The following is an 11,804-nucleotide window of genomic DNA, read 5'->3' on the forward strand; positions in this document are numbered from 1 at the left end:
TTTTGAAATAATCCATGAGAGAGACTCATACCAATGCAAACTCATAGCAGTGTGATTAGAACAGGTTACTGGAACAAACCCGTAACTAAGCATAGATGTCAGATTCTGCCACTGTCCAGCTGTGTGACCTTGGATAAGTTACTTAATGTCTTGGAGCTTCAGTTTCCTCATCTGCACCACAGGGAAAAGGATTCCCACTGCATGGGCTTATTGAGAGGATTAAATGAAATATCTATGTGGAAAAATTTCTGGCATAAGAAACATGCTGAATCAATGGTAGCAACCACTATTATAGACAAAGACTATAGAGATGACTTCTTCACAGCTTGCTACTGGATTACTTAAGCATTAGAACTGGCTGGAAAGTGAAGCAATTTGAGTGTGCTGCAAACTCTGCTACAGCAGTGTTTCAAAATGGTGCTTGGGCCAATGTAAACAACTATAATGGTGTAAACTCTTAATGAGTAAGCATTAAGCTCTTGAACTTAAACACCCTGAATTCATAACCTATTAGATGGTCAAGGAAACTCAACCACCCAAAGCATTTTTATCTTTTAGCATGGGAAAGGTTTACTCCTCATTTTCAGTACTACAATAGGAAGACATTCTGAGGTTATACACTAAGGAGAATATAAAGCATCTGTCTGTGTTGCAGACAAAGAGAAGACAAAAGATGTATCTATTAGATCCTGCATGAGCCATTAGGAAATTTAGAAGCTCAACCAGTGTTATTGCCCAGATGAAAGACCAGTCCACCAACACAGAGGGAGACTGCAAAATTTTGAACATTTTCTTGCCTCTGTGCCTTTGCACATGCTCTTCTATTTGCCTGGATACAATCTGTATCACCACCACTTCCTGCTCAAAACTTTGCCTAACTCCTGTTTATCCTTCAAGTGGTCTTCTCTGGTCCTCTCAAACCTTGGTTTAGAGGACTCTCCTATGTGTCTTCACAGGATTTTATTCTTTAATTAATGTTACCCTTTTCACATTTGTGGAGGCTAAATAGTGGTGATGTGGCTGAATCATACAAACTGTTTATACATTTATACTATAAATATTTAGTATAAATATGCTTTTAGCTACAAGAAGGATTCTCCTCTCCCCAAAGTCCCGGGTGCCTCTAGCTTTTATTAAATGTAACTTCTGCAGCTCAAAAATAGGTAAGATGAAAATGTTCCAGGCAGTTTCATCAAGCCTTATTCCCAGTCCTTCAGAAGACAGCTTTTGAGTCCGACAGCAGTATACGTTCCAGATGGTCTGTATAATTCAAGTAAATCATGCACGTCATATAACAAAACCTAAAAAATGTATTTGAAAATGTGTTTTATGGACCTTACCCAGAAACCCTTTGGTCAGATGAAATCTGATGACTTGGATTCTCTTACTCTACCGCTGGTTAAATGATGCCCACTTACCACCTACTGCAGAGAGTGGGAGGGGCATTTCCACGATGTTCTGGGAGGCAGTTGCCTGTTTGTGAATCTGCCCTCCTGTGGCAGGGTCCCATGAAGATAAGGCCCACACCTTGATCTCCTGTATCCTCTGGGCCCCGTACAATGCCTATCACATAGTGGGTGCTCACAAATATTTGTTGAGTGAAAGAATGAAGGACTCATCTGTAAGGCCCTGGGTGGTCCTTTCAACCGGAGCCCAAATTATTAGAAACCAAAAGCTGGCTTCCTCCTCTTTAAGGTTAGGAAAGACTTAGCCTCCAGGACATTATCATCGCTCAATTGCTTCTTCAGGGAGGGGAGGACATCTGTCTGCCCTATCCAGAAGAGTGGGTCAAAAAACTCCTTTTAATACTGCAGAGAAAAAACAAAAGAGGAAGATTGGCAACAAATGTTAGCTCAGGGTCAATCTTCCTCACCAAAAAAGCACAAAAAGAAAAAAAAAAGAATCATTGCTCCAGAACCTTCCTTAAAATGGGCTCAGAGGGATCCCTTTTGATGCTGTCACCAGGTAAAAAGCAGTAATATGCTACTGTTGGAATATTTCATTTTCCTCTATGGATCAGTGCCATTTTGGTGGCAGGTGATGTTGTCTTTGCCAAAGAGAGGTCTGGTGGATATAAGTCACCTTTCTTCTTAATTTTACAATAGCGATCAATGGCCTGCTTACCTGTCCTGCCCTACCTACCCCTTTCTATCAAGTTCTCTACTCAAAATTGAGAGTTAGGATTCTGGTTTTATTGCATAGAAGTCTTGTGCCTTAGCAACTTGCCAGCCCTTTCTAAGGCTTGATTTCTTCATGTCTAGATACAATGCCCCTCTCCTGTTAGTAGAGTGTTCTTAGTTTACAACATTGTTCATTCATCCATTTATTCACTCAGCAGGTATTTATAAACGGTGAACAGGACAGAAGAGGTGCAAATATTTCAGGGGAAGGAGTCAGACGAATAGGAAAACAGGATATTATCAGACTGTGATGAGTGCTATGTAGAGAATTCAAATAGAATGATGCAATAGATAGAGAGTGACTGCGTGGCTGGTCCAGACTGGGTCATCATGGAATGCCTCTCCTAGGGGGTGATGTTTAGGATCTAAAGATCAAGGCAGAGGGAGTAGCTAGGGCCCCAGTCCCAAGGCAGACATGGACTTGATGAGTCTGAAGAACGCCAGCGTGGCTGGTGGGATCCTAGAAGTCAGCGGGTATGCCTTCAAAAGTCACAGGAAGAAGCTTGGAAGGATTTTGAAGCACAATGGGAGACTTTGGAAGATTTTTAAGTAGGAGAATGATGTGCTCTACAATCTTTTGTAAAAGATCACTCCAGCCGCTGTGTAGAGAATGAACTGGAAAGAGCTAAGAATGAAAGCAAGGAAACTAATTAGGAGGCTCCTGCAGAAGTCCAAGCTGTAGACGGTGGTGGCTTGGACCAACGTGGAGGTGCACCTCCAGGGATGGGAGACGCGGTGAATTCTAAGTATGTGTGCAGAGCATTTGGGCCTCTGCTTGATGCACAATGAGCACTCAATAAACTCTAGCTATTATTATTCTCATCATTATTACTATTGGCTTGGAAAAATGAAGTTGGACCAAGTAATGGGTCAACATAATGATGGTTTTAAGAATATTACTGAATTTAGAACAAATTAGGTAGGATGAACCAAATATTATTTGTACGCAGAGATTTAATTAATGTTACTTTTATGACACTGTCTTGGATGCAGTGTTTTCAATACTTTTCTCTTTGTGTTTTGAGCAGAAATCCATCATTCACTTCTTTCAGGACACACTGTTCAGTCATTTTGTAGTGAAAGAATCCTGATTATCTTCAAATGACAGATGTGAAACAGTGAATTCTAAGTTGTGTGGAAGATGTAATATATTGCATTGCTCTGGAATTTATTATGAGCAAGGAGTTGGAAAAAATTAGGGAGTTAATATCCAGGAAGAAAGCAAAACTTAAAAAAATGACACAGATTAATATATTTATGGATACATGTCATGCAGTTTGATGCCGGAAAAGCCAAATGAGGAAGTAATGTTCTGAAAACAACTCTCAATTACCAAGACCACTAAGCTCTGAGCCAGAGAAATATGAGGACTAGCGACATCCAGATGTATACAGTTGCTATGGAGTGATTTAAAATTATAAGAGACAGAGAAAGAGAAAGAGAGAGAGGGAGGCAATGGTTCTTTCTCTTTTTCCCCCTTTTCACAGTTTTTCTTTTTCCCCTTTTTCAGAAGGGAATCTTTGGCTCTACATTTTAACAAATGCATACATCTTTTCAATCTACCCTTAGCAAGCAAGCTCGTATTTACAAGCGAAATTATGCTGAGACACAGAAGTTTTAAATGAAAGACAGATATCATTACAATCCTTTAAGGTCATGCTGATCTCTTTAAATGTTAGAATTCACTAGAGTAAGGTTGGCTTTTCAGCTAAGTGACCCCATCACTTTAGAGCAATCCCTGTAATCAGTATAAACGTAGCAACGCATTCTAAGAAAACACTAGGTTCCAAATGATAATATTCTACCAGGCCAGAGAGAGTTTGTTTTCAAAATGTGGACACTGGTATTCTCCAAGTAGTGTGGTTTCTAGATATACCACAGCAGTTATTCAGGTTTACTGAGGACCCATGGTAGGACGACAATTTTGGCAGTGAATTTTTGCTACTTCAAAATTCTTCTTTCTTCTTTTTTGTTTTGAGAGAATTCAGATGATAAAAATGAAAGTGTCTGTCTGTACTATAATGAAGAGATGTTGGATCATTAGAGATACACCTTTTAAATCAACAAAACAAAATCGTCTAAAACACAAGCAAAAAATAGCATTCTGAAAACTACCTTCTACAGACCACTGGTTCTTCAAGGCATCGCTTGAAGGAACTCTCAGACATACTGCCTGCTGTATTCCCATCTCAGATCTGCTTGAGTTCCACATTACGCCCATTCTGACACTATGTGGCATGACCTCTTCAAGGTCATGGTCAGCCATAATCTCATTAGAACAATATAAGAAATTTAGCAGAACCGGTACAGTACCTGCAGCTGGTCCCCAGGCTGTAATTGATATTTATCATCTCCCTCCTCCACCACCCATTCTAGATTCCCTCTACCCTTGGCATCATTTGTTGCTTTAGGTTACTTGCCTGATGGAATAACCCAGACCTTTGTCTCTGAGAGTCTGACTCCCTCGGTAAGGTGCCCTTGTTAGGCCACGATTACTACAATTTCCCACTCACCATTATCATCAAGAATGGATGCACCAAGAGACACCTCAAGGAATCTTCTGAGTTCTACGCATATTCCTCCTTGCCCCCATTATGTAACAGCAACCCCAGTGCCTCAAGATAATTAAGAAAGATTTCTCCCACTAGTCTAGTAACTCCTTCCTTTGATTGCTGGCCCACAGACGTGAAGAGCCTGGAGTGACCAGGAGGCAGTTGTGGCTGCAGGTTCAGTGGAATCCTTACAATGTTCCCTGGTGGGAGGGTAGCCTCACTGGGAACCAGGACCTCTAATCCAGCAGAATCTAAGTTGTAGGAATGGGAAGCACAAATATGAAGTAAGTTGCTGGGAGTGATGGTGAGAGGGGCCAATTTTGCTTCCATCCCTTCTTCCCTAGACCCATATATTTCAGCTATTGGGATGCAGCACCATGTATCAGCTGTGAGCGCAGTGCATCTGATGGAGCTCCCCAACCTGGAGAGTTTTGTCTCTGAACTGCTGTCTTATGTGAATCTTTAATGGGCATTCCAACATTCTATCAGATCTCCTGCTTCTGGATGAGTTGGTTTCTGGTAGGACAAGTGGACCCCGTGGTCATGTACCCTTACCATTGATACACATCCTTTGCCGCAAAATGTGTCTCTTCATGAAAGGCAGTGTTATGTGTGATCCCGTGGAGGTAAATCAGGAATTCTAGAAGTCCTCAAATAGTGGGCAGGGAAGGCAAACACTTATAGAGCAGGTTTCATTTCTGCCCTCTCCAGAGTGGAATGTCTCAAGACGTGGAGAGTGGCACTAACCTCTACAACTCTACCTAGGGTGTGAAATTGCTTCTAATTTAAACTTTCTGCTTAATTGATTAACTTGGTTATTGTTTTTTAACTATTGAATGCCCATGATGTGGTAAGCTTTTCAATGTTATGGAAAAATGTTTACATTACACAATGGATTTCTGTCCCTTAAAACTTAGGCCCCACTGATGAGACAAGTGCATTCATGTAATTTTGTATTTTTGAGGATGCTGTTTTTACATAAAGTCACACGAGGACATTAAAAATCTGATAAGCATACAACAAAGAATTTGTTTTGTTGTTCTCTGGTGGAACTAATTAAATAAATGGAGGGACAAACAGGTCAAATCAGTATGTTCCTCTAATTCATCCAAGAAGTCCCAAGAGAATGAGATCTGTTTCTATTGATGTCTTAATTGCTCTAAGTCACCTTGGCTCTCCCAGATCTGGGTAAATAATAATCATAATACCCACTTTTGTGTTTTTGCATATTGTTCTTAGAGTGGCAACCCAAAATTTATTTATTTATTTTTGTTATTGGGGAAGACATTCCTACTCTTATATCTAAAAATACAGAAAAACTGGGGCCGGCCTGGTGGCGCAGCGGTTAAGTTCACACGTTCTGCTTCTCAGCGGCTGACTTTCACTGGTTTAGATCCTGGGTATGGAGATGGCACCGCTTGGCAAAAAGCCATGCTGTGGTAGGCATCCCATGTATAAAGTAGAGGAAGATGGGCACGGATGTTAGCTCAGGGCCAGTCTTCCTCAGCAAAAAGAGGAGGATTGGCAGTGGTTAGCTCAGGGCTAATCTTCCTCAGATAGCATGGCATTCACCGGTCAGCCTGAGCAATCAAGATGTGGGCTGTCTTGCCTCCCTGAGAGACCAATGTGGGTGAGCACATGCACATTTCTTTTCACATGGGATGGGGAATGGGGGTTGATTTAAAGATATACAAGACCAGCTAGCTGGTTCTTTTCTGCATTCGTTTTTGGGGGATTGGGTGGTGAAAGTTCTTCTCTAGATCAAGAAGCTCCAGGTTTCAGTGTGATCACACTGAGGCCTTCAGAATAGAAGCTGAGGCTAGACTTATGGAGATGCTGCAGTGGCGTTACTGCTGGCTGTCCTGCTCCAACTAAATTAACCTTGCTGTGCCTCAGTTTCCTCAACTGTAAAATAGGGACAATAATAGAAACCTTCCTCATGAGGTGGTCATAAGGGACTAAATGCGTTGATACATGTAAAGTATTTAGAATACCACCTGGTTCGTAATAAGCATTCAGTTAAGTGTTAGCTGCCATCATCACCATCATTGTCATTATCCTCATCTCATGTAAAGTAAGTAAATTGAACTTTAATAAATATGACTCCATTAACTTGTACTCCAACAAACTGAAGGAGTTCAGATGGCCTAAACTGACGAAGATTTCCAATAACTAACTTTTATAATTATTCACTAAGTTACCTGAATACCTTTCTTGATACTATTTGTGAGACAAGGTGTTATGGGTTGAATTGTGTCCTCAAAAAGATATGTCCTAACTATCTTGTACCTCAGAATGTGAGTTTATTTGGAAAAAGGGTCATTGCAGATGCAATTAGTTAAGCTAAGAAGAGGTCATACTGGAGTAGGGTAGGCTCCTAATCCAGTGTGACTGTGTCCTTATAAGTAGAAAGACATTTGGACGGCGGGATTCGCAGAGGGAAGGTGATACGAAGACACACTAATAAGATGGCTATGTGTTGATGGAGGCAGAGATTAGAGTGATGCACCTCTAAGCCAAGGACGACCAAGGATGGCTGGCGAATACCAGAAGCTAGAAGAGCCATGAAAGGATTTTCTCCCTACAGGGTTCAGAGGGAGTAAGACCCTGCTGGTATCCTGATTTCGGACTTCTAGTCTCTAGAACCGTGAGACAATCAATTTCTGTTGTTTCAAGCCACCGCGTGTGTGTGGCTTTTTTGTGATAGCCCTAGGAAACTAAAACAGAGGGGGGTGGAAAAATACCACAGAGGGAGAACACGGCACTCAGACTGAACCCATCAGGTCATTGGAAGCTTAGGGTGATGTTCCGTCGCTGGAAGTTGTCACTGTATGTTTTCTCTGACTGTTTTGACAAAATCCTACTGATCTGATCCTTTTTTCCTCTCATTCTAATCTATCCCCACATCTGCTTTTTTTTTGGTTGGAAGATTGGCCCTGAGCTAACATCTGTTGCCAATCTTCCTCTTTTTGTTTGAGGAAGATTGTCCCTGAGCTAATGTCTGTGCCAATCTTCCTCTTTTGTATGTGGGATGCCACCACGGTATGGCTTGACCAGTGGTGTGTAGGTCCACGCCTGGGATCCAAACTCGTGAAGGCCAGGCCACCGAAGCAGACTGCACAAACTTAACCACTATGCCACCAGGCTCGCCCCAACATCTGCTTTAAGGGAGTACTTTCCTAACCATTGTAGAAGTGGTAGGCTTAGGGACATACATTCTTTCCTATCAGATGTTTAAACAAACCTCCTCAAATTTTGTGCCATATTTGTTCATTTGTTCATTTATTCATTCAAGTTTTTTTGTGTCAGAGCAGAGCCAAAGCAACAGGCAGCCTTGTTGAGATTGCCCAGAGTCACAACCACTCCTGCTTCTGCAGGTCTTCAGGAGAGAGAGGACATATCTACTCTTTTGTGCTGATTTCCCCGCCATGATTCTTGCCTCTTCTCTCTCATCTAACTTCAGTACCACTTATTTCCAGGGCAAAAGCAGCCTCTCTTCATGCTGCAGGCATCAACTAGATACCCCTGTAAATTTATACCACTTAAGTTTTCCCAGCTCTAAAAACAGCTATTGGGCACACATCATTTGTCAGGGCCAGTCTAATCTTTCCACAGCTATCATCTCAGATCCAGGGTAGCCAGGCCAAGATTTATTTGTTTTCAAATGCTTTTTTACTTGATGCCTGGAAAATCCTTCCACAATCACCAATAAGTCCTATTTTCACTTTGCACAAAGGACCACACAGTTAAATTAAAATTTCATAGCTGCTTAACCTGAAAGTAATAGAAGAAAGAGGCAAAGTTTATAAAAGTATCTTAATTCATTAATTTTCTCTTGACTCATGTTTACTACCCCTCAAGTTCTCTAGAATAACAAGGTTTTGTTCAAGTCAGCAGGGACATTTTTTTTTTTCTGGTAGTTTTCATGCTTATTCCCCAAAACACAATCTTTAGAAAATTTGTAGTCAGCATTACATTCTTATCAGTAAAAACGACACTGTGATTCCTGATTCCACGGTGCTATTTTGTAAGGTATATTAAATACAAAAGTAGCTTTAAAAAATACACAGTATGCTTTTTCAGAGGTCTTAAGCAAGGGCATGGACAAAGGCATGAGCCCACACATCAAGAAGGATGCTGCTTGGTATATTTTGAAAAGAGGGCTGCTGAAGTAGCCCTAGTACCTTCTGCTCCTTGATTAAATCTTGATTAAAATCAGCGCTTCAGCTGGAGAATGGGAGGCCGTCTTCTCCTTCCTTTCCCTGCTGTAGGTAACATCACTTGATTGCTTGAGACAGTTAAAGGTGCTTTGGTAGTAAAAGGACAGCAAGATTAATAGGCAGGCATTTCCATAGTAACAGCAAAGCACTCTGGGAGACAGAGCCACTTGGGGGCGGAGCTAACCATGCCAGGATTTCGACTCCCACGGCAACAGCAGAGTGTGGGGTGGGGATGAACACAATACAAAACTCAGCAAAGGTCCGTTTAGTGAAGACGATGTATAATCAGAGTTGTCAATCTGTTTTAAAATCCGAAGTTAGATAAATCAAATTTGAGACCACAAGCTGATGCAAAACATTTAGAAAAAACTGTACATCCACTGAAAATTTCAGAAGCATAAGCACAAATAGTTTAAGAACTATCCAATTGTGACAACTTGTTAGTTTAAAAAAATCCAATTACCAAGATTTTTGTCCCAGAGTAGTTGCAGAAAATTACACAATTAGAGCAATTTTTCTCAGCTGCTCTGCTACAGAAAACGAAAGTAATTATACAAAAATAGTGTAAAATACTTTTTACAACTGTAAGTTAGATTTTTGCTTTCTTTAGAAAAAATTCTGTTTTTCTCTGTAGATACCCATCTCAACTAAAAGTTGAAGAGAGACAGCAGTGAAAAGAGAAAGCAAGAGCTGGAAGAAGAATAAAGAACAGAGCAAAAGGTGAGTGAAATACTAAATGACTCAGGAGACCCTGAAAAGAATTCAGGAAGACCTAAGAACTTGGCATTCCAATTAAAATGAGTAAAAGAAGTTTGACACAAAATCGTATTCCTCCCGCTTTTATTAACATCAGATTAAAGTTTTGGAAGGTCTCCTTTGTCCTATACAAAATTATAATGTATTCAGGGAGCTCATCATCCACTTAGGAATAAACATTATTTTCTCTGCAGGCCTTTTGAGTCAGGTCTACACAGCCAGTGAAACAGAAGGTTGGAAATTACCTGGTGAATTGGGGATAGGTTAATTACTCATCAAATCCATTATGGTAAATCGGTATGTTTGTATTTGCTCTTTACTAAGAATACTTGTTACCTTGATGTATTTACTGAGCTTTTACTCATGTTCACTATGAATTTGGAAATTAGATCTTAGTAATTCAACCTATTTCTTGCTCTGGGTCATCTATTCTCTAACTGTACCTTGTGTCCACTATGATCTGGATGCCAAAATGTCATTTAAGCATGTGGAGGATCGAGTCCCAGTGTCTCAGAGAACAGTGATGCCTGTTTGGTAAGCATCTAACATCCAAATCCTACATCTGCAAAAGAAGGTTCGCTATCAGGAACATCTATGGGGTTGCCTGCTGAGTATCAGCACCTGGAATCTGAGAGCTGGTCTCCTCCCCGACCATCCACAGTTAGTGTTATTATGCTGTGACCCCAATGTCCTGTCTATAGTTGATTGATCTAAGAATGGGCACCTAACTCGGACTTGGCTAGTCAAAGTCATTACCCAGGATTTTGGGATTTGGGACTTGAAGAGCTGAGTCAGTCTCTTACCTGTGACTAAAGCTGTAAGATGTAAAACGTTGGAGTTATTAGTGACCACGTTCTTTGTCACATGGATAAAACTTCAGGAGAAAAGAAGAAAGGCACCAGAGAAAAGCAGAGACGAGAAGTGGAGACTTGATTTAGATGGTGGTCAACCTCCAGTCCTGTTGTTTCTCACGTCCAGTGGAACGCGTTTCCTGTGACTTTCCTGTATCTGCCCAATAAATCTCCCCATTCCTCTTGTTTTCCTCAAGCTGGGTTTCTACCTCTTGTAACTCAGTCTTAACTAATCTAACAGCCTGTCCCCAGATCCTCTAAAAAACATGATAAAAGGAAGAAAGTGGAACAACCACTTAGACAAAAAACACATTGTGAAAAGTAAACCAAAGGCACAAAAAGCAATTGCTGAAGTTTATTTGCAATTCAATGGTTTCTGAGGAAGGAAGAGGGACACAGGAGGCACTGTAACCAGGAAATCATCAGAAGAAACAAGACCAGCTAGAGTAAAACTGCAATAAAAATCAGAAGGTGGCAGCTTTTCTAACTACCTGTGGAGGACGATGAGAATCTGAGCTGAAATCCTAACCTAGACTCCTTGCTTTATGCTGCCCATTGTAGGATGTGCTGGGTAGGCTCTTTAAAATTTCAAGGAACATTTACACACTCAGGAGACAAGTCCAACATCCAGATAATAGGAACTCTTAGAAGAGTGAGCAGAGAAAATGAAGGGGAAGCTTTGATTTAAGACAATTCCTTTGGACTGAAGGAGTTTCCAGATCGAATGTGGTCACTGAGAGCCCAGCTCAATAGATGAAGATAGATCTTCACCAAGACATACTAGTGGGAAATTCAGAACACTGTGGACAAGGAAAGCATCTTAAATATCTCCAGAGATGAGGAAAAGAAACAGGTGATATACAAAGTAACACGAATCAGAATTTCTTCCAGTATCTCAATAGCAAGCCTGTTGGAGCAATGCCTTCAAAATTATTTCCAATCTAGAATTCTATGTCCTGCCCAACTACCAATCAAGTAGAAGTGTGGAATGAATACATCTTAGATTTGAAAGATCTCAAAAATGTACTTCCCACACATAGTCTCTAAGAAAACTATTGACTAAAGTGTGCTACTAAAAGGGGGGGGGGTGAAAAAGAAAGAAGAATAGATGGGAAAAGGGAATAACAAGGCAAAGGGTTCTGTAGGACTCTGAGGATCCTAGGATGGCAGCCGTGCACCAGACTTGCAGGGCCACTAGTCCACTTGGAAGCAGATTCAATAGTTGGTGACTCTGGTTCTGTGTCC

At 40.9% G+C, this 11,804-nt stretch overlaps 1 long non-coding RNA gene across 2 annotated transcripts in view; it reads right to left on the bottom strand.

Moving 5' to 3' along the window:
* The window catches only part of LOC139046402 (uncharacterized), a 29,367-nt gene extending 19,876 nt beyond the window's left edge, over nt 1–9,491 (bottom strand). For both annotated transcript variants that reach the window (XR_011506445.1, XR_011506446.1), the window contains exon 1: nt 8,917–9,491. This is a non-coding gene — a long non-coding RNA (uncharacterized lncRNA). The remainder of the gene's footprint in view (nt 1–8,916) is intronic.
* Between the last annotated feature and the right edge of the window lie 2,313 nt (nt 9,492–11,804).

The sequence above is a fragment of the Equus asinus genome, chromosome 10, assembly GCF_041296235.1.
Source record: "Equus asinus isolate D_3611 breed Donkey chromosome 10, EquAss-T2T_v2, whole genome shotgun sequence".
In the NCBI taxonomy this organism is placed as follows: Eukaryota; Metazoa; Chordata; class Mammalia; order Perissodactyla; family Equidae; genus Equus; species Equus asinus.